General features: G+C 46.1%; 1 long non-coding RNA gene across 1 annotated transcript in view; it reads right to left on the bottom strand.

Annotated features, from left to right (window-relative positions):
- The window catches only part of LOC149365218 (uncharacterized), a 163,011-nt gene that overhangs the window by 58,113 nt on the left and 80,494 nt on the right, over positions 1-24,404 (bottom strand). The window contains exon 2 of the long non-coding RNA XR_016282528.1: positions 11,897-12,089. This is a non-coding gene — a long non-coding RNA (uncharacterized LOC149365218). The remainder of the gene's footprint in view (positions 1-11,896; positions 12,090-24,404) is intronic.

The following is a 24,404-nucleotide window of genomic DNA, read 5'->3' as shown; positions in this document are numbered from 1 at the left end:
TGCCAGCTTTCGAGGTAGAGTGTAAGGTTACAATGACGCATTCCCTTGACGCGTACCTGTCTCGACCCGGTCCTGTCGTTCGCGCCTCGGCTCTATTGTGTCCTTTCAACAGTTTCCCTCCCATACAGATAAAGGGACGTCTCCCCTCTCCCTTTTCGAAGAAGAATGCGAGATTGCCGTCTGCGTACGAGGGTTTTCGGTTGGAAAATTGTAGAGGGCGCTCGTTTTTCTGCAAGTTGATCATTGCAGGAAAGCTTATTTACATGAAGGTCTCTTCAAACCAAGAACCCTCGTTCACAGACCGCGTTTCCACTTCCTGCTCGGCTGGCTCAAGGGGTTAGCGCGAAGGGGGATGAGTCAGTAGCCCTCCATTGTATCGTTCTTGGAAGAACGTGAGGGGGGCTGCTCCCTAATATGCCGGAACCTGAAGCCTCGACGCACGCCTCCAGCCATCGAGATAGTGTAAAAAGAAGTTTCCGAAAGGTTACCATGATGCGTTCTCTTGACAAGTACCTGTCCCGACCCGCTCCTCACATCCTTTCCACAACTTCTGTCTTATATTGAAAAAGGGACATCTCCCCCCTCATTTTTCGAACGAGAATGTTCGGTTGAAAAATTGTTGAGGGCACTCGATATGCTGAAAGTGTGCTCCAAGGGCCCTTCTTTGGCGTACGCGCTCAAGGTGGGCGCTCTTGGAATACCACAGAACCGGTATAAGCATGCGCACTATAGACGTCACCGGACCACCAACGGAACGCACGGGCGCTCGCGCACGCGTAGGAAGCGGGGTCCGGTTTACGACATTCGGATTACAGCGGGGCTCTCGGCGACTCTTTTCTTTATGGCTTGAAGCTCTATCAGGTTCCCAGAACTTTTCGCGGTTCGAGTTGCCCTTCAGAACACCCAACCTCTTTTCTTCACGGCTCGAAATTACTTCCGTCGGCTTCAGAGGGCTAGCCAGCCAGCACCAAGAACATGGAGGTGCATGCCCTTTTTCGGCGCCCGTTCGGCGTACGCCGTCGCTGTACTGCTTGCAGCATCGGTTCATGTTTGGTAAACTTCGGTATGCCAGGCACTCGGGCAAGTGGTTTGTCAGCGGAACGTTTTATAATATCCGTTCTAGAAGCCGCGCAGCAGCTGCGTGAAAGTGTGGAAGTTAAGCTGAAAACGATCTGGCTCCCGTGAGAAAGTCGGAAAGAGGAAAACATATTGCGGTAGAGCTGCGCTGGCTGGACTGTACAGAACAAAGACCCACACGTACTGGTAGTACACGAATGCGCGTAGGCCGGTTTATTGAAGTGAGCGTAGTTCTAACACTGCAATCGCACCAACTAACCCTGTTACAAGTAGAGATGCCGTGTTTTCGGTATCCGTTAAACTCCGCTAAACTCCGAAAAATGACCCCCGCGGCATTTTGATATGAATGCTGGAAAACCAATAAACACTGATTTTCAGCCGTCCTTGAAGAAAAGAATGCCACTTTCAAGTGAAGAAATGTACTCTACTTTTTTTTCTCTAGTTCACCGGAATACAGCCGCACTGAACTGTCCTTGGTACCATTCCTTTCAATCGAAACCAAATTCTGTTGTCGCGTTCCTTTGTCTTCTCTTTACCAGCGTGACGGTTTTCAAGTGTGTAGGTCAGGCATAAGTTTCCTGTAACGAGGAACGCAACAGGACACGAGAGTATACCCAGGCCAAGCTCCCCACCCGACAAAATCTTCTGCTCTTTCCGCTCAGCAGTGCTTACAGGCTCCAGGGGAATACGGCGGGATTTTCACATTGCCTGCACGTCTCTCTCATTGCCAGTTTGGCAACTTGCCACTGTGGTTCCCCTGAGAGCTGGTACTTTTTTTTTAGCGTTCATTCATGTTCTTGGTTTCTGGAGAGCAATCAAACAAAAGGTGAAAAGCTCGAGAGCCTGCTAGCAGTACTCGCTATCCCCGAAGACATGACTGTATATATAGTTTTTGTGAAATGTAATCACGTGGTATAGAACATCGAAGCAATAAACACAGCAATAAAATCATTGTAATCAGAGGAGGCACTTGTCTGCCGCGTGTACTCAATCCTGGTTCATCTAGCCTGTACCTTCACTGGTCAATACCTTCCTGAATGGTCAGCGTTTGGTGCGAAGACCTATATATTCGCTACTCGAGAAGCTATGAAGTCCGCGAGAAATATATGCGCAGCTTCCGCGAAAACTCACTTGATAGCGATGACTTCTGGCATCAAGTGCAAGTTGTGGACCCGTCCATAGAGCAGGAATTGATGACAAAGAGGTCTTTAATGGATTATTTTAGCCTGTTGTGAGCTCTGCAGACCACCCGTTTTTGAAAGAAGGATCTCAGAATAATCGCTGTTCAAAATTACATCTGCTGAGGTTTGGTTTCACAGCTTATGGAGAGCGCGCTGTAGAAAATGGCCGGTCTTGTTAAAACCATCTCTTGATTTTCTTGCCATCCCCCCATCAAGCGCAAATGTAAAACGTGTGCTTTCTGACCGCATTCCTCCGAAGGCTGACAAATCTCTCAATGTACGTGTCCATTTTTTTTTCACTACATGTAAATATAACATTTTATACTCTTTAAAGCCTTATAGTTCCATTACGAGAAAATCCGGCGCCGTGCGTTCGTCGTTCCAAGTATTTGCGTGTGTATGTACTACACACAGTACAGACAATCCAAGCGATGCCATCACTGGCAAAGGCTCAATGCGGTGGCAATATTCCCAACTACATTCGCGCCAAAATTTTGAATAACCTTACGTCGTACAGCGTTCCGTTGCTGTCATAGCATTTCTCTTTTATTTTTACTCGTTTGGGCATTAATTCATTGGGTAGGGTGTTTGGTATGTGTTTAATAAAAAAATTCAGGTGCGTTATATTTTCTCCAGTAACTATACAGCCGCTTTACAACACCTATCCCGATAAACGCCGGTTTCTCTCCGGCACTGAAAGTAGAAAGCGAAAAGCATCGAACCAAAGAGAAAAAATGAACACCATATAACCGCCAAATGGAAAAAAAAAGAAATACTGAAAACACGGAACCCTAGGTTTTTTAGTGAAACGCCTTAGCAACGAAATAAAGCACCCAAGCGCTTTCCAAGAGGCGCCATAAGGTGCGTGCGTCATTATTCCAGAGGACGAGGCAAGCACAAGGGCCCCTGCCTCATTCCAGATAGACGCAATTGCAGGCCAAATCTATTCAGGGTGTTTCACGGAACTTGAACCAAAGATTAAAAAAAAAGGGTTGCTGCGTAGCTAGGTGAAACCAACGACATGTTGTTGCTCACTGTGTGGCGCTCCTCAGAGTATCTCTTATTTTCGCTTAATTAGTTACTTATTTAAGATCAATTATACATAATTTTAACGTTTACTGTAAGGGAACATGCATTTTGTTAAGTTGTACAGGGGCGTTACGAAAGAACCGATCCAGTTTTTTGTAGCAACGTACGTGGCCATTTTTTCGAGTTTTCATGGAATGCTCGCTAAATATGAAAAAGAAAACACACTTCATTGCGCTCTTGCACTACTGCATTGCAGCGCTGCCAAGCGCGTTCTGAATGAAGCGTGCGCGCTCACCTTCTGGAAGTGAGCAGTCGACGCCGCTCTTAGCATAATCTTGAAAGTGCGATCAGCACATTCTTCCAGCATGGAAAGCGCACGGCGTGATCTGCCAATTGCGATAGGGCTTTTATGAGACATCGCGCAGGCAAACCAAAAAATGAAGTAAGCTCGTAAGTATACTGCATGATGGCTATAGGCCCTAAGCAAAACTCTGTGCGTCAGCTTTTCTTCAGAGCAAAAGCCCCTTTACCATGGCAAGGCGGACCGTCCCATGGGGAGAAGCTGGGTGCAGCGCTAAAGTCTCCTATTCCACGCTTTATGCTCATGTACACTAGGCTTGTGTCTTAAGGTGTTCGTGCTGTAACTGAGATTGAAGCTTATGACACATGTTTCTTGTTAGCCGATATGACAATGCCCCGGCTGGTTCTGAAACCGTTTCTGGCGTGCAGAAATTAGTTTCAGACAAAAAAATTTGAGCTAAAAATTACTTTCGTAAAGACAAAAAACAATTAGCGTTATGTAGGACGTTTACTAAACGCAATAACGAAGCTACCTCAATTTCTGGCTCCTCAACGCAAATGTATTTTTTCGTGGCTGTCAAACTTCTTAAGTTCCATTATTTGTTCAGTTCACTCTCCATCTAACCACTGTCCAGGCTCGTGAGCTTATCTCGTCCTATCTATGCCCATTTACCTCATCCTTCACAGTTTAGATACCTTCCCGACCATGTTAATGATAGCAACTGTCAGGCTTTTAGGGCTCCGCTCTCTGATTATCGCAGCAAAATCTTGTCCCGTTGTCTCGAAAAAGTTCTGTGCCGCTTATGGGACGTTTAGTCATGTCTTATGTGATGTGTATACTTGCAGTAATTTTTGACAAATCATCGCTCGAAGTCGCACGAAGAAGGCACAGAGCCCTGTTAGCCGCGACCCGACTTTTCCTTTTCTTGCACGCCAACAAAGGGAGCACGGAGGGCAGCCGCACAGCCAGCCCGCCTTGAACACGCTGGGTGAGAAAAGAAAAAATAAACGCAATACGGCTGGTTTCTTGACACACAGGCTGAGGACACGTGGTTTTCGAAGCTTCCACGAATTACGTGGCCGCAGAAAGGTCTTGCTCCACATGGCAGTGGAACAACAGCGACCTGATGCGATCAAAGTTTTTTTTTTTTTTTACCCGGTGGTGAGGCTTCTTAGTGTTCGCCTAGGTCCGTCTGTATGTCTGGAGTTTTCTTGACCTTAAATAAAATTAACTAAAAGAAAATACCTTACGGACTGAGTGGGTTGCGAATCCGGACGGCGCGATTAGATTAGCTCCTGCTTGGGCCTTAACGGCCTGCAGTATTGTATAAATAAATAAATAAATAAATAAATTAGTTTTGCTGGCCACTGCATCAGACCACTACATCACTGCCTTTTGTTCTATGTACATGAACCATGTTCAAACCATATGGAAAACAGTAGCAGATCGACATGACACGTAATACGACACACCTCAGCAGCACAGCACTCGCTCTTACATCACCGCAGCCGAACATCCCGTGTCCTAAACTGCCCGTCTCTCGCGCTGTGCTTTGGGTATCTTCTGCATCAACTTGCAGCCGTGATCAGTGGATTCGAATATCGAAACCGCAGTGCTAACACATTCGCATTTGCCGTAGCCACGACAAATGGACGAAAATTTATTTTTGTGCCACTCTTTGTGCCTTGCACTGCTCTCTTCACAAAGCTGGTGGCAGTCCTGCGTAACCAGGACGTCAGAGAATGCAACTGATTCTCTCCAAAAACTGATGGGATTTTTGGGAAATGTTTGACCGCTTCAGTCAGGAGTGGCATATTAGCAGCTGTAAGGGTTTTTTTTTTTTTTTTTTTACGTGAGCCGGCAAGGATGCGTTCATGCATGAGACCTTTCAGGACCGGTTTGGCAGACGCGCCAGCTTTGTCGTTCTTCAGCGTCGGAAGTAAAAAAAAACAGCGCACTTTAGAAGAAAGCTCGGCCTGCGGTCCACGGCTCGAGGAAAAGTAAAAGGGGAAAATAAGAAAGGCGCACGGAAAGGTACAGCAGGAGACAGCACCCTCTCCCTACTGCCCTTTGCTCTCTCCTCCCCCTTACCCCCGCAACCGGTCGCCTACGTACCTCTTGAAAATAACGCCCTTTTCTCCCCGTGTTCGTCATCCATTTAATTCTGCGAATCTTGTGTCTCGTTGTCATAGCCTTTCTGAGAGGAACATATTGTCAAAGAGTTGTGTCGGAAGGGTAGCGTGAAATTCAAGCAAGTTTAGGTTGAAAGTGATGCCCAATTCTTCCTTATTTATTTTAAAATCAGCGATAGCAGTGCTTTGAGCATGCGGTTCGCGGGCGGTTCGGTTGTTCGATTCACAGTGCCCCCCGGGTACCTATCGCTTTCCAATGCATACAAATTTTTTCGTGGTTTCTCTGAGGTGAATTGACTCGAAAAATGTCTTTCACCTAACCTTATGTAGAGAAAACACTGTTCCATGGCGCTCTTTGGTGCAAGGCGGCCCTTGCACCATTAAAACTTGTCAACAAAAGAAAACATCCTTATGGAAAAAAACGCAACGAAAACAATTCTACGCGTAGGCTAAGTACACGCCAGGTGCAAAAACGCGTATGCAATCCGTACGTAAAAGGCGTCAGCAAAACCTTGGCCAGCATTCGCGGAAAGGAAGCGGTGGAAACTGGGTACCAGCCGGACATCATTATCAGGCGCCTCTTCCCCTGTCCCGAAGACCCGTCGTCCTACAGAAAAGATGCAAGGCGTGGTACGCAAAAACCCTGCTCGAGTGCATGGTGTCTAGAGCGGCGTTTACTTGAAGGGGTTTAGTTGAGGAATTCAGTTGAAAACCGGTTACTGGTTTCATGTAAACACCGCACAGTCGGTTCCGGGAGTCGAGGAAGTGAGTCCAGTCAACTCCGCTGCAGGGGGGGGGGGGGGGGGGTACTCGCTCAATCCCAACGGAAGATAGCACGTAAACCGGATAGAGACGAAGAGTCGGGTTAGCGGGAGTGGAGAGCATAAATTACGATCCTGTTTTTACGCTTGCGCCATCGCTCCTGCGAGACAGCGGTGCCGTGCCGCAATCTTGGAGGCTGCCACTGCCCTCACCCGCTGCGCTGCTCGACGCTTGGTGTCGCTGCAGTTGAACCGGTCTCGACTCGCTGAAATCTAGTTCATGTAAACACGCAATCGTCGAGTCGAGCTGACCTTACACAACTTGACCCCCCGATTCGATCTACCGCAGTCCGGTTCATGTAAACGAGGCTTAGGGTTGGGACACCAACAATATGACGGAAAGAGTGAAGCAGCACAAAGCTTATGTCAAGCAAATGAACAGAAGCGCGTGGCCGTACTTCCCAGCCATGCCACCACAGGGGTGACTTTGACGGCACTATTATGGTGGAAACCGAACCAAACTGCGCAGAAGCCTTCTACTTGAGTCATGACGGAGGAGAATGTTGAATGTTTTCTGGGAACCACTCCTTTTTCCTACATCCACGGTTTAAGCTCCGTGACCCTGCGGTCGACCTTATGTGGGCTTAAAAAAGGCTCCGCAACGCGCCCGCAGTCGCACCTTCAAGAAGTAGTAGTAATCGTTTACTGACAAAAAATACAAAAAGGAAGCACGAAAGCTGCAGCCGGTGGAATTCACGGAATTCAGAGCCGGGGAAGTGACAGGGAGAGGATAGCGAGGAAAAGTGCGGAGGAAAGCGACCGGCACAAAAGACGGGGAAGCTTTGTAGACAATTCACAAAATGCAAAAAAGTATCAAGTTCGCGCCGCTCGCAAACTAGTGCCTAAGCATTGTTGTACACATTTACAACGCGCGTAAATTAACTGCATATTCTAGGCCGCGTGCACGTAGCGTCCTGTCGCAACTGGACAGCGCGAGCGGCGCAATGCGCAAGTGGCCCGGATGGAGCGCCCAGCTGCCGCCTTAAAGCAGAAACAGAGCCGGCTTTGAAACGTCGTGTTATCCTAGAAGAACTTATTTGGCTGGCGTTTACTTCTCAAATAAATGCAAATTATAGTCATAAAATTTTAATTGGATTTGCCTCAGGGTTGCAGCTATGGGAAAAGGCGTAGCTTCCTGCACAGCAAATGGCAGATTTGTCAGAATAGCTCACTACCTGCCGTTCTATGAACTCTTCGTTATCGCTTCATAGTTTGCACACACTTTTGACATGAACGCGGAAATTAGCAGCGATTACGGCAATGGCAAAGCCCTTAGCGACGGTGAATGATCGAATAACGGGAGGCACTTTAACAACCTAGAAGAAATGCTGTGAATTACCACACTACGAATTGTTACATTGGACAAATTGCCTAATGCGCACAATCAGTTAGTGAAACAGGCACGAAATAGAGCACCAGGTTTCTTGCATAGAATCCTGCAGTACTTGCAACGTACAAGCTTATGGGCATCTATATATGTACAGATGACAGGAGTACAGCAAGAAGCCAAACGAATTCGGCTTGATTGGGCTTGTACCCTTACAGAAATAGCTTTATATTCAATAAAGAGACTACAGAGGTACACTGATTTCAACGCATCCCTGCTGCATTTTGACCGCATCGCCTAAACTTTCGAAGAGCTGAACGCTATTGAGCTTTAAGATGTAGCGATTAATGCGCTAATACCTAAGTTTCGTGGCTTTGTATAGTTAATGCGCACGCATTTCCACTATCAGTCATCCTCAAGTAGCCACTGTATGCGTTTGCAATAGTAAATGTGTCTGTAAAGCTCCGGAGTTTGCTTATAATCCTCTATAATACCCATACATGGCGAGCACTTTCTTGTAGCGGCCCATGTTTGTGTGCCTACATCCGATGGGGACACTTTTAATAAAAGCGCGCATTCACAAGGCATGCCTTGATCTCCTTAAAGCAAGCAAAAAAAGCGTAGACGTGCGCCTAACCAAACGCACCAAGAGAGGGCGCCACACGTTTCTTGCCGATGCTGAGGATGCATGATGAATAGAAAAATAGCCAGGGAAAAATTCAGCCTCTTTCAAATGTAAAATACTTAACATCATTTAAAAGATGGGACATTTCGCTACCTAAAGCTCCTAGAGCAGTCCGATATATTGTAAATCATGGCAGCGGTGAGTGATCAAGTGAGGACAAGTGGGGTTTTTTTCGCGACCTCGTCATAGGCATCATGTGACCATATCTCATCGCGCAGGGTAAACGCAATATTTAAGCCACAGTGATGAAACTTTAGTAAAAGAAACTTTATGAGGTATTTAACCCCTCAGGGTCAGAGCTCGCTTGTAACTGTTATGCGTGATGAGATATTGATTTTTTTATTTTTCATCGCCATTCAGTTACGCGCCGCCGCGCCGCCGGCTGTCGCGAGATGGCGCGACCGGTTTTCCGAGGCGCATGGGCCGGAATCCTGGGGATGTATTACACCGCTGACAATGCTAGGCCGAAAAACGCGCTCTTCTAACTCAAAAAGCCTATTTTTAAAAGTTGTGTGAAGTCTTAGCTTAAACACTCTGTATATTATTTCATTACAATACATTATACAATACAGTATGTTGCATATTCCAAAAAGCCTCCGTTTTCTCTAGGAGTGATCACTTTGGGATTAAAACGTAGTGCCCTGTAGACATGCCAGCCTCAATTTGTTCTCAGTGTCGGTTCAAAGCAAATCCTACAGCCCGATGACAGTGAATCGTGTGGCTTCAATGATTTCACTAATGACACAAACCAATGAACGTTGCGCTGCATCGAAAGCCGTGTTTTATCAACTCAAAATCATATACTTAGATGCGTCGCGACTTAAAAACATATGAAATCTGCATCTGTATCATGGGGATCACACTCCATTCACGTGCACTGGAATCTTAGACCGTGACGCGGGTGACAGTTGAACAACCTAAGCGTAGCGTCTGTAAACGAAACGCGATCGACTGAAAGAAGTGTCATGACCGAGGGTTTCCCCAGGGATTGAAATCACAGGGGCGTCAGAATTGCTGGAGGGGAGGTGTTGAAGGTAGAGGAGAAGTTCAGGTTTTTATTTCGGCGTTTCTTCAGCCACAAGCCAGCTACAGACGATATGTCCCTTCGCGTACATGCCTTCCCTCTGGCGGAATTAAAGAACTGCTGCAGCACATTTTGAGAGTTACGCGATATTCAAGGATTCCAATCTGTACTGGCTGCTAGAGGAGAGTTGCGAAGCTCAGAGTGACATCATGGTCAGTAAGATTTAAAATTTCCGTTGCCGTCAACCATACCCTGCCGTGCGTCAATGGATGCTGCCAAACAACGCCGTCGGCGGCGTTGCTTTTCTTTCTTCAAAGCATCAAGATCTCGTCATCACATCAAGTCCCCCCCCCCCCCCTCCTTCAAATAGTACTTTGCGCGGCAGAGAAGCCAGCAAAGCATCGCAATTTTAATTGATGTTTACGGCCCCTCTTCAACTGCTAGCCCAATATGACTTCGCACGCTTCACCTGTGAGTTTCGCACATTCGACCCCTTTAAGCTCGACGCATTCTAAAGTCTCTGTGATGCCCTTTAAACGAACTTCCCCATCGTGTCTAAAAAACACAAAACAATCTTTACGCACTAACGCCTTCAGAAAAACAAGAGAGTGCGTAGGAAATAACCGGCCATGATGCTTAATAGGTGGTATACACTTGCCCACAGCCGCGCCGCTGCGATGCGCCGCCATGATTGAGGCGCACGTAGGAGACGAACTCCTGCTCTGCAAGCGTGCTTTCTTCACGTGTCGCACTGCAGTTTGGAAACCGCGTGCATCGGAGATTCGGCCGGTAGTCGCTGGGCGCGACAGCTACATGTAATTACGTCGTAAACGAACGCCACCTCGATCGGGCAGCTGCGCTTGTTAGCGCTGCTCGAGCCTATCGAGGAAAAAGGCGCAGCGACAGAAGTTGGTAGCGGATTTGGTTCCCCTCGATCCTGGGATCGAAGCTCGGATACTGGCCAATGACAGCAGCGCTTCCATGAAACCAGAGAGCCGCATTTAGTCAAGACACATTCGAGGGGAAGTGATCGGCGATTCGGCCTCTCGCTACGGCGTCTGTGGTGCATGAAAACATCGGGTAAATCTCCGACAAAAGGCGCCGATTATGTGTTGTGTGGGGGTCCTCCGTACACAGCGCATACACATGACCGGACTTGGGAAGCCTTGTTAGCGCTCTGGGACAGTCGTTCTTTTGCACAAAAGTGGCCGTAGATTGTCTCAACGGCCGTTCATTAGGCAGCCAAACTGGGCGTAGTTGTTCGCTTTTGCACTGTGCACCATGTTGACAAAATTCGACGCGAGAGTACCTGAGCAGTACGGCAACACATGTTTGCTCACTGCCAGAACAAGCGATTCAACAACGACTACGTTGGACAGCGACTGCCAACCGATCGGTCTTTTTCAATGCCAGCATCGCAGCCAGACGCTGATAATACGACGATCCAGGGAGCCAAGAGCGCTCGCTTTCCCCACGCGGCCTACAGCCGCTGCCGCCAGCTCACCTGCGCTGCGCAAGTTGGCATCGGTGGAAAGTATAAATACGTCGCTCCAGTGGCAGAGCGAGAAAATGATCAAAGAAAACAGACGCAAAACTATCGCAAACCGGATTAGGGCGCCTATCTATGATGACGACAGGCCGACGGCGTAAACTGGACCTTTGGACACGCGCTCCGTAGTTCGTCTTTCGTTTCATACTGATAGTATCATAGTTTAAAAAAAAACGGATAAATGAAGCGCGTGCACGAAATCGTAAACGTAGAAGCGTCTAAATAAGAAAATCAGATACGGTGCGTTACCAGTTACAAGAAACGACTATTGCGACATCGAAGTGAAACTCAACCGCGCTTTTGATTCAACTGTTCTCTTCCCGTTTCATTTCATGCTTAAAGACAGCGCAAGCGAAACCACGAAAGTTTAAAGACACTGCTCACTTGTGCTTCCCAAAAGCGAGAGGCTAAATGCCGACACGCTGTACTCAGGCCCATGACGTCCTTATATGACTGTTTTACTGCACCGTTCATTGCATCTTCGGGGACAGCGACCACGGGAGCATGACGGAGAAACCGCCAAATGCAGTTCCGTAGGGAACAAGTCCTTGAAAATGATCACATTAAACGGTACACATTTAAAGCGAAATCAGCGTTTGATATATCCGTGAAGAAGTACCGTTCACGTAAGAATCCGCTAATAACTTCGTGGGTCATTCAACCAGCTTTGATGCGTTCATGCACTGCACTAAACAAAACGCGCACGGATGGCAAGGGACGGAAGGTTCTACGGAATCCAATGCGCGTTCTGAGAAGAATAAAGAACTCACCTTCAGGGTGCAGTGCAAAAGCGACGCAGTGGGTCACCGGTCATGTGCATCCACAGAAGCCGCTTGCTTTCACTTGCTGCCGTTCTTCCGGAGGGGCCAAGCGCTGATGCCGCCGCTTGTCGGAAGGCACGCGCGCAGCAGTAATTGCACTCGTCAACGTGCACCTTGCTGTCGCTACGAGCTTCATCACGACCTGCACAAGGAAATGCGAAAACGTCCTTACACAGATAACCAAAAGCAACTCGACGACCACGCTGAGCCCGCACCACTGCCTCCTCGAAAGCAAAAAGGCTTCCGCGTGAACCTTGTTTGATACGCGAAACGGGATGCCGGCTCTAAAAGATAGAGAGAGGGCGCCAGAAACGAGCTGAAGATTGCCACACTGCTAACCCCTCTAGTGGCGCCGAACCGCGGCCGAACTCTCGAGCTACCTGCTGCCTTGCGCGTCCAAGTAAACTTGGCCTACGTACGTCAACCGTTCGTCGGACACAATAAAATTACTACAAACAAATACGTTCCTGCATTTTTGAAGGAAAAAAAACTAAATTACATTTATTCCCTTAGAGATGATTATTACATTTGTAGCATAGGGCGAGATATTCATACTGCATTTTAAGCATGTTTTGTATTCATAAATGCATTAAAATATGTAGATAATAGGCTTGTCAAATTTCCTGCTCGGTATTCGAAATGAATTCTTATAATTTTCAGAAAATACCTCACCTCAAAACCATGCCTCGAGTAAGTTTCAAATGCGTGAAAAAATATGAGTCGGTTTGCACCTTGGCAATGAATGAGAAAAGTACTTGCGCATTTGTGAAATTGATTCCTTCTTAGTCAGATACAATTCTTAGAAATGGCCAGTTCCCGACAACATAATTGCAGCACACTTCAGGCTGCCGTAGAACATTAGAGAGTTTTAGTATCGCCTATGAGCGCTTACGTACAGGTGCGGCCAGAATACGGAGCGCGCGAAAGGTGGCGGAACTAGGATAAACTGCATATAAGCGCCTCCTATCAACGCCAGAAAAGAACACCTGGAACGAGAGTGCCCGCCATAGTGCCCCTCTTAGCTTCAACCCTGGCGTTATTTGATTTATGGGGGTTTAACGTCCCAAAGCGACTCAGGCTGAGGGACGAAAGACGCTGAGCTGTTTCGGACAACATCGCCAGGTGTTGGCTGCCTCCAATCGGGCTGAGTATAACGTCGATGTCGGGCTGAGTTAGCGTCGGCGAAGCGCTGGCCGCAATGCCATGAGCGGGTTATATAACTCGCAATTCCAGACGGCAGTCTTGCACCCGTTCCCAGCGCGAGCCGCTCCTCGATGGAAGCGACGAAGAGACCGCTGCTGACAGCCGCATCAGTTAAGCGGCTATGCTGGTAGCCTGCTGCACAATGCGAGTCCGTGCCACCGGCGCCTCCTCTGCGCGTCCAAGCGCACAGTTCAAGACGGTACAGCTAGGTAGCGCCCATAAGCAGTTCTCCGCACTTCTGCGACCGTTCCTGCGCTCCGTATTATTCTGGCCACACCTGTACGTTATACGCAAGCATTTAGCGGAAGGTTACAGTGGAAACCGCAGCAGCACATTTAGTTTAACGTATACAGACCCGGACGCAACGATAGCGCATGCCGCAGTGGCATCATCTGGTGTAAAATGTGAAAATATTTTGGGACACATTTTTCGCACTTAGCCAAGATTATCCATGACATATCGCATAGGTAGCCACTTCCATGGCCAGTTCAGTCGAGCCAGGGTCTATTTCAGGTAGCTCAACCCAGTAAGGTTTTTAATAGCGTCAAGTTGAGTTCGTTCGGACCCTTCTGCCTACCGCCGAAACGATTACATTTGACAAGGCTATGACTACCTTGGCGCAAAAATCCAAATCAAGGCAATCCACAGTCAGCGGTATCTCGTTAGGGTTAAGGACGGCGTAATTGTTACGCAATCAATAACAGGGAAAATTTATCTCTCATTCGTTCTGCTGTCGACGGGAGAAGGCAAAGCGAATATCACGTGTACCATTTAAAGGCAGTGAATATGCCTAAAAACCCTATAACATTGACGAATTCACCCGAAGCGGGTGACGGGAGCGCCGCCGTGTTGACAACGCTATTTTTCCTTGCGTAAGCAAGAGCACGCACGCTAAATTCGAAAAAGAAAGCCTCCATTTGAAATAGCGTTTGGCGCATACACTGTACGAAGGACGCTATTTTATAGCATTCGCTATGCCTTTGCGTATGTCTGCGTACGCTGTACTAAAAGTCTCATGTAACGCCAAAAAACCTGTTTCGGGGACAATAAAAAAGAAATCCTTTTCTGTCGTCCTTTCGTTCATCATAACTTCTTCCAGACAGACACCCTACGACCAAGCTCCACCCAGCCAGCTAAATTCATTGATAGTAGAGGACAGCATTCTTAGCGAGAATTATCGATAATAAGCGGCCTTTTCGTAGGGAATCCTTCCGACTCGCGTTCGGGAGGTGCAGGGTTCGACCGCAACTGCCGTCGCGTACCGATCGGATTTCTAATGGGTACAAGATTTCCTAATAAAAACTGGTATGGCCCAAACTAGAGTTTTACAAGATTTCCCCCGGGCCTGTTGTATGGCATTCCTGGAATGAAATGCTTGAGAAAATAGTCGAACAAACCGTTGCATCCACGGATCAGTGGTACGTTCTGTAAAGCCCCCTTGTGGCCCTCCCTTAAACCGTCAGTGTTTAGTGTGTTTTCGATGTGTCAAAAATATACACTCTAAGAACTGGTACTCCCTATAATGGAGTATACCGGCTACTGTGTTCTCTCTAGCAGCAGTTTGCTCCGCCCAAATTGCCTAACGAGTGAAACGCCTCCTTCGACAAAGAGTAAAACTGCGAGTGCACTCCCTCTTCGGCTTGAGGGAGTTGGAGGTTGTTTATTTTCTTAGCTTTTGTGCTGCAGCGGAGCCATATATATAGTGACCTGTGACTCGCATCTCACGCAAACTAGGTCCGCCCCTGATTTCGCTGAACATAAATAAAGAGCTTCTTGGTGGGAACAGCCGAAATAACAAAACGCGGACACAGAAAGGAACACACAGAACGTAGACGAAGCTGACTGTCAACTAAAATTTTATTGGAAAACCCACGCTTTTTGTTTCCTTGTCAAAAATGATCTTGCTTTTATCTCCCGTGGGGTTCCTTCACGAACGAAATCACTTTTCTTGATAGAGAGATTGATGGTGTACTAACGCACTGCTGTCCTGTTTCCCGTATCGCCAATGCTTCAAGGATCTCACATGTTACTTGGTCTGCATACCTTTCCATGACTTGAACTTCATGCAACTTGGGCTCACACTTGCGCGCTTTTTTGCCTTTTTTGTTTCCTTTACAATCTCTGCAATGCAGGGCTAGATTGCTGCTTGGGGCACCTGATAGCGATGATGCATGTTCTCTTATCCTATCATTGAGGCACCTTCCCGTCTGCCTTACATATTGTTTGCCACAGGCCACAGGGATATTATAAACCACACCTTTAACACACTCGCTGAATCTTGTTCGGTGTGCGATCTGGCATTGCTGCTTCTTTTGCCTGTTGACTCGAGCACACATGCTAATTGCCTTGTTCGGTGCAGAGAAAACAACCCGGACCCCGTGCCTCTTGCCAATCTTCATGAGGTTGTGGGTCATCCCATGAACGTACGGAACCACTGCTACTTTCTGCCTTTCAATGCCTTCTTCAGGTCCACCTTTTCTTCCTCGCACTCCTTTTACTTTCCGCAGCAAGCCTTCAGCTACGCTGCTGAGCATCGAAACGGGGTAGTCCGCATTTTTTAGCCTATCAATCTGCCGCCGAAAACTTGTCTCCATCTGATGCTCACACGATTTCTTTTTATTTATTTATTTATTTATTTGTACATACTATCAGTCCTGCTGGACTAAGATAGGAGTGGGTACGACATCAAAATTTATAAACGCAGGCCAGTAGGATAAAACAGCCAGTACAGTCAAACACAGTTCACAAAACACAGTCAATGTAATGTACAAATTATGTGGACTCCTGCGTTAAATATTTGCACATGAGGGTAGCAAATTGCTCTCAAGATTGCGCATTCACAACGTGGTTAGGAAGGCTGTTCCAATCGGACGATGTGGCAGGAAAAAAAAAGTATTTAAAACAGTCTTTCAAAAATTTTTCTACCTGGACGTGTTTATTATGTTTATTACGAGTGACGCGTGTCTTTGCTTCGTTAATGTATTGTTCTTTCTTAACCAAGACTAAACCATTTATTACACAATAAAACTGAGTTAGTCGTTTTTCTTTTCGTCTGTGGGAAAGAAGAGGCACATCTGCTTGGGCATAAAGAGGGGTCACTGAATCCAGTCGTCGATACCGGGAGAAAATGAAGCGTAGCTCCCGTCTCTGTATCTGCTCAAGCTTAGAGACAGACTACTTTTTGCGATATGGGTCCCATATTTCGCATGCGTAATCAAGTAAAGGCCGTACAAGCATCTTGTACGCTGTCAGTTTTGAGTCCGTAGAAGCCTGTTTTAGGACGCGCCTAATGTAGCCTAATCGCTTGTTTCCCTTCGCGACAATGTTGTCAATATGTTTTGCCCAGCTAAGATTTGAGGTGATGGTCACGCCGAGACCGTGACCATGACAGAGCTGACAGGAGAGCAGCACTCGAAATTGCCCTTTTCACGGTCTTTGAATGGCTTGACGAAACAGGGACAAACTGTTTCTTCGCCCTAGGCTCGTACCTCCAATATAGGTGTCCGGGTTGGAATTCAAGGCGTAAGTCCAGGAATTGCAGCGAATCTTTGGCTGGAAGCTCGTAGGTGAATTTCAACTCTGGGCAGGTATGGCGAAAGGTCTCCAGTACGCTATACTTCAGTCGCTCAAAGTCTGTTAAATCCTCTGTTCTGCACAGAACCAAGAAATCATCCACATAACGAAAAATCTGTGTGATGCGATTTTCTTTCACAGATTCTTGTATTCTCTTGTCGCATGCAGCCAGGTACAGGTCACTGAGTAGTGGTGCTACTTTAGAGCCGATGCTGACCCCTCTTTTTTGGACGAACAGGGAATCCTCATGAGCGAAGATTGTAGAGCCAAGATAGGCGCGCAGCAGCTTTAGGAACCCTTCTACCGACACTCGGCCGAGTTTTGAAATGAAACGACTCCCTGCTCTTCAATGGTTTCTCTAAGTATGGTCATCAGTTTCTCGTGCGGAATTGAATAATAAATTTCTTCGATGTCAATCGAAAACCCGTACATTTCGGTTATTTTGAACCCTTTTATCTCAGACGTTACTTCTTCCGACTTCCAGATTCTAAAAGGATCTTTTACCCTCAACAGGTAAAGTTGCCTGAACAGGTGCGCTGAGACCAATTTCTGCCACGTGTCTGCTTCTGACACGATGGCGCTCTAAAGAGCTCTTGTTTTGAGCTAGCAAGCTCATGAGAATTGGCCAGCACCATTGGCCGGAAGGCGAACGAAGAGCTGCTTCGTTCTTGAGTTGCGTCCGACTGTAGCCACCAGTGACAAACAAACAAACAAACAAACAAACAAACAAACAAACAAACAAACAAACAAACAAACAAACAAACAAACAAACAAACAAACAAACAAACAAACAAACAAACAAACAAACAAACAAACAAACAAACAAACAAACAAACAAACAAACAAACAAACAAACAAACAAACAAACAAACAAACAAACAAACAAACAAACAAACAAACAAACAAACAAACAAACAAACAAACAAACAAACAAACAAACAAACAAACAAACAAACAAACAAACAAACAAACAAACAAACAAACAAACAAACAAACAAAGTGCCCTGTGCTCCGCCTACTGAGCCAGACTTCGTACATGACCAATACGTGCAGTGTATACACTTTGGAGAATATTGCGTTGCATTCATACAGCATATTTGATTTTATTTCAATAAATTTCACGGCCCCAATCGACTCACAATATGAGGGGCGCTGCAGGGGAGGGCTCTGCAAAATTTCGGCCACTTGGGGTTCCTTAAAGTGCACTGACATCGCGCAGTACACGAGGCTTTGGCGTTTCACTTCCAACGAAATGCGACCGCCGCGGGATTCTGAATAGTGTATACCATTGAGCGAAGCCATACACTTCCGTAGAATGCGTACAAGAAGAGACTGTCATGGTTACAACTGCAATTTATCCGGAACATAGGTTTATTGCTATGTTAATATATTTTATGGCCTTCGGAGCCGCCATTCACACTTTGGCACACCTGTTTCAAAACAGCGACCTCCAAGGAAAAGCGGTTCGCAGAAACGAGCGATGCTTCTGTTAAAGGAAAACACTTCTCTCAGATCCCATAAACCTTGTCGACCAACCGCGAAACATTAGTCTAAACACTTGATACTGCAGTGCTACTACGGTATGAATTCTCGACGAGTGCTCAAGTGAAGCTACACATCATTTTCATACAAATAATTGTGCATCAGGAAACCAGTTATCTCATCAGGATGCGTTGTCTGGCAAGTTGGTTCATATTGCATTAGAAAGATGGGATGCGCACATGGAACAATCATAAGAAAGATGACGGGACGGGTGCAAACTAGCAACTGAGGTTTGTTCAAGGAATCGACATTTATACATAAACATGTCAGCACTGGCAACAAAGGGCATCAAAGGCAGATAAGGCGGATAAAAAACGAGATAAAAACACTAGGTGAATTCAGGTCATCACGTTTTCGAGGAAACGTGTCTCTCTATTATAAAGTTTGATTGACGTGTCACTGGTGCAATTTTTTCCTTTCTTTTTGATGAAATATGCCTCGAGAAGTTCCAGTGCTTTATCGTTACGGCGCTTGAGTAGAATCCTGGCTTGTGTCAGGAGATGCATGCATTTGTGTTCTAGACAACGGCTACAAAGGAAAGCTATACAGCTTTCTCAGAAACTTCGTAGTTAAAGAAAAATTCTTCCTGGTCCGGGGTTCGAACCCAGAACCACCGTATGGCTGCGCTCGGGTGGATGCCAATGAGTAATTACTCCCTTATTACAAATCTACTCCACCTTGGGGGATTCCCCTAAACATTTGACCAACACTGTTCCCACTTCGAGTTATTGATCAATTCGATCTCGCCCTACCATAAGCTTGCCGTCCTGATTAGCTCAATTGGTAGAGCAACTGCTCCGGTGTAGCGGTGGTCCTGGGTTCGAACCCCGGACCAGGACGAATTTTTCTTTAACTACGAAGTTTCTGAGAAAGCTGTATAGCTTTCCTTTGTAGGCGTATGGCTGCGCTCGGGTGGATGCCAATGAGTAATTACTCCCTTATTACAATGGATATTTCGTGCTCACGAGTGCGGATATTGATAGAGCGGCCTGTCTGTCCTATGTAAACCTTGCAACATGTTAAAGGAATCGAATGTATTACGCCAACCTGGCAGTCCACATAGCGGTTCTTATGTTTCACGCCGCACTCATTTTTCTTCTTTCTGGAAGCATGTCTTCCGATGCGGGCACACAGGTGACTCAGCTTGCAGGATGCCGAGAAAACGAGTGGGACGCCGTGCTTGTTACCCACTTTCTTGAGATTGTGTGCGGTCCTGTGAACGTACGGAACCACTACTGGCCTCTTAGATTAGTTAGACATATCAGTGTTTACATTCAGAGGAGCTTTCATGTTTAACCTTCACCTATGAGCTCCCAGTCAATAACACTCTGCAGTTCCTAGACCTTAAGCTTACTTTCTCTCATGGCCATGTGTGTTGGTGTTTTTGCCCCCGCACAAAAAAACAATTATTACCCTACGATTCCGCTCACTCTAAAACCACGACAAGGGCCATTGGCAAAGAGATTATCGAGAAAGCTTAAAAAAAAGTCTTGTTCCCATGCCCTGCAAGCCAGCTTCGATATGCAGGTATCGAGATTGAAAGAGTCTGGTTTCCCTGATGTAGTTGTGCTGGCAGTGGTTGAAACGCTGGCAAAGAAGTTGAAAGCTCCTCTGAATGTAAACACTGATTTGTCTAACCAATCTAAGAGGCCATTAGTGGTTCCGTATGTTCACACCGCTGCCCGGGCTCGCGCGTCCAAGGCCCGTTGGACCTGCAGGTCAGAGCAGCCGAGCAGGGTTGCCTCCCAGTCCTCCCGGGTTGGGTTGGGGTGAGGGGGGATAGCAGGGTTGGAGAGGCAGGCCCACACCATGTGGTAGATGTCGGAAGACTTCTCCGCACAGTGCGAACAGTTGCCCGAGAAAGAAGGGTCGAAGTGTTTGAGAGCTGCCGGGCACAGCAAAGTATTAGTATACAGGCGAAGGAGAAGCACCTCCTCCGCCTTTGAGGGACCTTTACACGGGCGGGGATGAAGACTGTGGCCAGATTAATAAAGTAAAACAATGTCTTTGAAGGTGTAAGCTGGAGTGAATTCGAGTTCCTGATCGTTGGGGTCGGAAGGGAATGTCCGGTGAGAAAGCGCGCGGGCGGCGGCGTCAGCTGTCTCATTTTCCTCAAGGTCCATGTGAGCAGGAGCCCTAACGATACGCCGGCGAGAGGGGTCCTCGGTGAACATTTGAAATTACCACAACTGCTCTCTTTGTTCTTTTCAGTCAGATTATTTTTTGAAGCAGGTTTGAGCCTTTTCAAAAGTGTCTCACCAACTCGTGGCTATTAAGGTGGCAGTTTGGGCTTGTTGGTACCACATGTCCAACAAACTGATAACACACGGCTAAATGACTCGACACATGGCTAAATGGCTCAAACATGACTCGAGTTACCAAGATATAGTTCATAATCTACTGGCGCCACACGCTGTCGTGGATGAAAAAGGAGGCTTTAGGTTTTGCAGTGTTAATGAGTAGCGAGCTTGATTCACTCCCTTTATTTATTACTACCAGAGTGCCATTAGCAGTGCGCACCAGTGATTGCATGTCGCTGCCTCGAAAGAGCAAAGTAGTATCATCGGCGTAGATAACGTACTCAGGGTTATTGCTAATAGATGTCATAACTATACCCCAGAATGCTTCCCTGGGGAACAACGGGATAGATCTCTTCAAAGAAGGGTGTAGCGTTTCCAATGCTAGCGCACTGAACGCGGTGCTGCGGATAAGACTGAAGGAGATGCAGGGCTGTCCCGTGAATTCCACACAGTTCCAGCTTTTTAAAGAGAGTTTGGTGATTGAGGTGGTCAAACGCCTTTGAAAAGTAAATGTAAATTCGGATACACAATTGTTTAAGTTCAAAGGCTTTCAGGATAATTTCTTTCTGAGTCAGCAGTGCTGTTGCCATGCTACGACGGGCTCACGATATTAAATTTCTCACTGAAGCTTGATAATCTCTTATGAGTAATTTTTTCCAAGCGTTTGGAAGATATAAGTAAAATATAAATTGGTCTATAGTTGCGTATATAATTTCCACCTCCACTTTTAAATAAAACTATAACTTTGTAAACTTGCATCAGCTTAGGGAAGCAATCCGTCGATAACACAAGATTTTAAATGCCAGCAAGCAGCGGGGCAATAGCATAAAGCGCACATTTTACTGGTTCAGTTTGAATGTCATCAGTGTCCCGTGTTTTGTCCTTTAAAGATGTGTATATATCTCGAACTTCAAATTCTTCCGTTATCTGTAGATATATGTTGTGTGTAATTCTCTTAATTTTGCATCTTGAAGGCAAAGAGCACTGCGCTTGACCGGTAACGTCCTTAAAGAATTTATTGAATTTATTAGCAAGGGCTATACCATTTATATGACGGCCTTCCAGCATAAAGTCATTAACAAACAAACGCACCTGCACGCGATTCAGCTACCCACTGACCTTGGTTCAAACATCAGCAGTTCCCTTGCAACAGTCGCTACCAAACTGGTTACGTAAATACGTACTTTTCTCATTCCTCAGGAATGAGTTGAACTTGTTGCGGTACGGCTCGAATTTTTTCAAGTCATAGATCAACATTGTTTTCAAGAATTTTTTCCATATTTTTTATAATCTGATTTTAAGCTTCTTCGCTTCAATGATTAGTGTCTGATCCATGGCTTGCGAGTTATGGCGCTACTCTTTTTGATGCGTTTTTCAGGGAAACGGTCGTGGTAAATGCGCTTGAGTATGGGAATAAATGCTTCGTAGGCAGCATCAGCGGAGTTACAGCATTTGACCATGTTCCACTGTTCTTCCGTGAGTCTAGTAAGGCATGTAAGTTTCGGGGCGTGATACGCTGATATGATATGTCTGCATTCTGAAGCATTGGCGTACGGCACCTTTCAAAAGAAAAAAAAAAGGAAACTGATCGCTTATATCGGAGCACAGCGCATCTTATGAAGTATCGTCTGCATTTGTGCTCGTGATAAAGGTATCAATGAGCGTCGCTGCGCATGCTTTAACACGGGTGGGCGTGTCTGAGATAACTGTATGACCATTGGATTCTACAGTTGACAGAAGCAATGCTCTTGCGGAATTCGACTTGAGCAGGTCAACGCTAACGTCACCTCCGAGTAGTAACTTACGTCTGTTCTTGCTAACGTAGCTCAGGAGTCTCTCAAGGTGACCTATAAAAGAATTCAAATTACCATCCGAGGGGTGGTACATTACACAGTAAATGTGTAATGTAATTTATATGACTGAATGTTTCTTCATAAAGCGGACGTACCATAGCGTTTTCATATGACGTAAGGAATCTGAATTACGCTATAATTTTTGTCGGCCTGCTGTCAAACATATTTTAACGAAAGTGGTTTCAGCGCCGAATACATCAATAATCGGCTAATAGAAGGTTAGCATTCCAATAGCTGCACTGCAGGGCGGCAACCCATATTTCACGCTTCATTCTACTTAATGGGCTCCAGCCCATGTTATATTAATGCATTCACATAAGTGGTTCTCCTTTCATACGATATTTCAGTTCAGGTTTATGAATGCAGATAAGTTAGCTGTCATTTATTCCAAGTCGCTGTAAGTGCATAACATTGAGAGCAGAGCGACATGCCCTAGTACTATATCACCTGTTAAAGTTTATTAGACCCAAATGAAGAATAAAACGTCGCTTTCTGACCATGGTGCAGGCAGCAGAAATAGTGCCAAACAGAATAGATTTTCAATCACCTCTTGTTTCTACAACACATGAGTGACAATTTCAAGTTCTTTCCTTACAATGATTGCCTTTTGAAGCAGTTAATTTCACGCATCAAAAGCCAATATTAGAACTCACACAGGGTCATCGTTTAGGAAACATATTTCAAAGTGCGACAGATGTATTCCGGAGAGGAGAGGAAATTTTTGTGCTTCCTAAAAACGAAACAGGCGAGATTAGTGCTGTCTGTGTTGTACTTGATGAACAAGGTATTTTGCACTTTATGAAGTGGCTCTCACAGTACACTGTGCTGATGGGCGACTTTAATGCAAAGGTAGGTAAAAATCAGGCTGGAGACAAGGCGGTAGGTGACTATGGCATAGGTTCTAGGAACAGTAGGGGAGAGTTATTAGTAGAGTTCGCAGATAGAAATAATTTACGGATTATGAATACCTTCTTCCGCAAACGAGCAAACAGGAAGTGGACGTGGAAGAGCCCCAATGGTGAGACTAAAAATGAAATAGACTTCATACTGTGTGCACACCCTGGCATCGTAGAGGATGTGGATGTCCTCGGTAAGGTTCGTTGCAGCGACCACAGAATGGTAAGGTCCAGTATTAGCTTAGATTTGAAGAGGGAACGGAGGAAACTGGTGAATCGAAAGGCTATTAACGAGTTAGCATTAAGAGGGAAGGTAGAGGAATTCAGAATGTCGCTGCAAAACAGATTTTCCGCTTTAACTGAAGAAGACGACCGTAGTGTTGAAACAATGAATGATAATCTTACAGCTATCGTTACAGAGTGCGCCGCCGAAGTAGGTGGTAGGATGGTTCGACAGGATACCAACAAGCTATCTCAGGAGACTAAAGATCTGATTAAGAAACGTCAAAGCATGAGGACGTCTAACTCCACAGACAGGATAGAACTAGCAGAGCTATCTAAGCTAATAAATAAGCGCAAGGTAGCCGACATAAGAAAGTTTAACATGGAGAAAATCGAGCATGCTCTAAGGAATGGAGGTAGCCTAAAATCAGTGAGGAGAAAACTGGGCATAGGTAAAAACCAGATGTATGCGCTAAAAGACAGACAGGGCAATGTCATCAGCAATATGGATAAGATAGTTGAATTAGCCGAAGAGTTCTACACAAATCTATACAGTAGCGAATGTAATCATCAAGTTACTGAGGGAGGCAGTCGAGCACAGCAATGGGACATCCCGCCAGTAACGAAGGAGGAAGTAAAGAAAGCCTTAGGAGCAATGCAAAGAGGGAAAGCAGCTGGTGGGGATCAGGTAACAGCAGATTTGCTGAAGGACGGAGGAGAGATTGTGCTACAAAAACTAGCCACCCTGTATACGCAATGCCTTGTGACCTCGAGAGTACCAGAAGCTTGGAAGAACGCTAACATTATCTTAATTCATAAGAAAGGAGACGTCAAGGACTTGAAGAATTACAGACCGATCAGCTTATTG

This window comes from Amblyomma mixtum, chromosome 1 (assembly GCF_055824585.1).
Source record: "Amblyomma mixtum isolate Tamu chromosome 1, ASM5582458v1, whole genome shotgun sequence".
NCBI lineage: Eukaryota > Metazoa > Arthropoda > Arachnida > Ixodida > Ixodidae > Amblyomma > Amblyomma mixtum.
The sequence above is the reverse complement of the archived record's forward strand: the minus strand, read 5'-3'. Positions and strand labels throughout refer to the sequence as shown.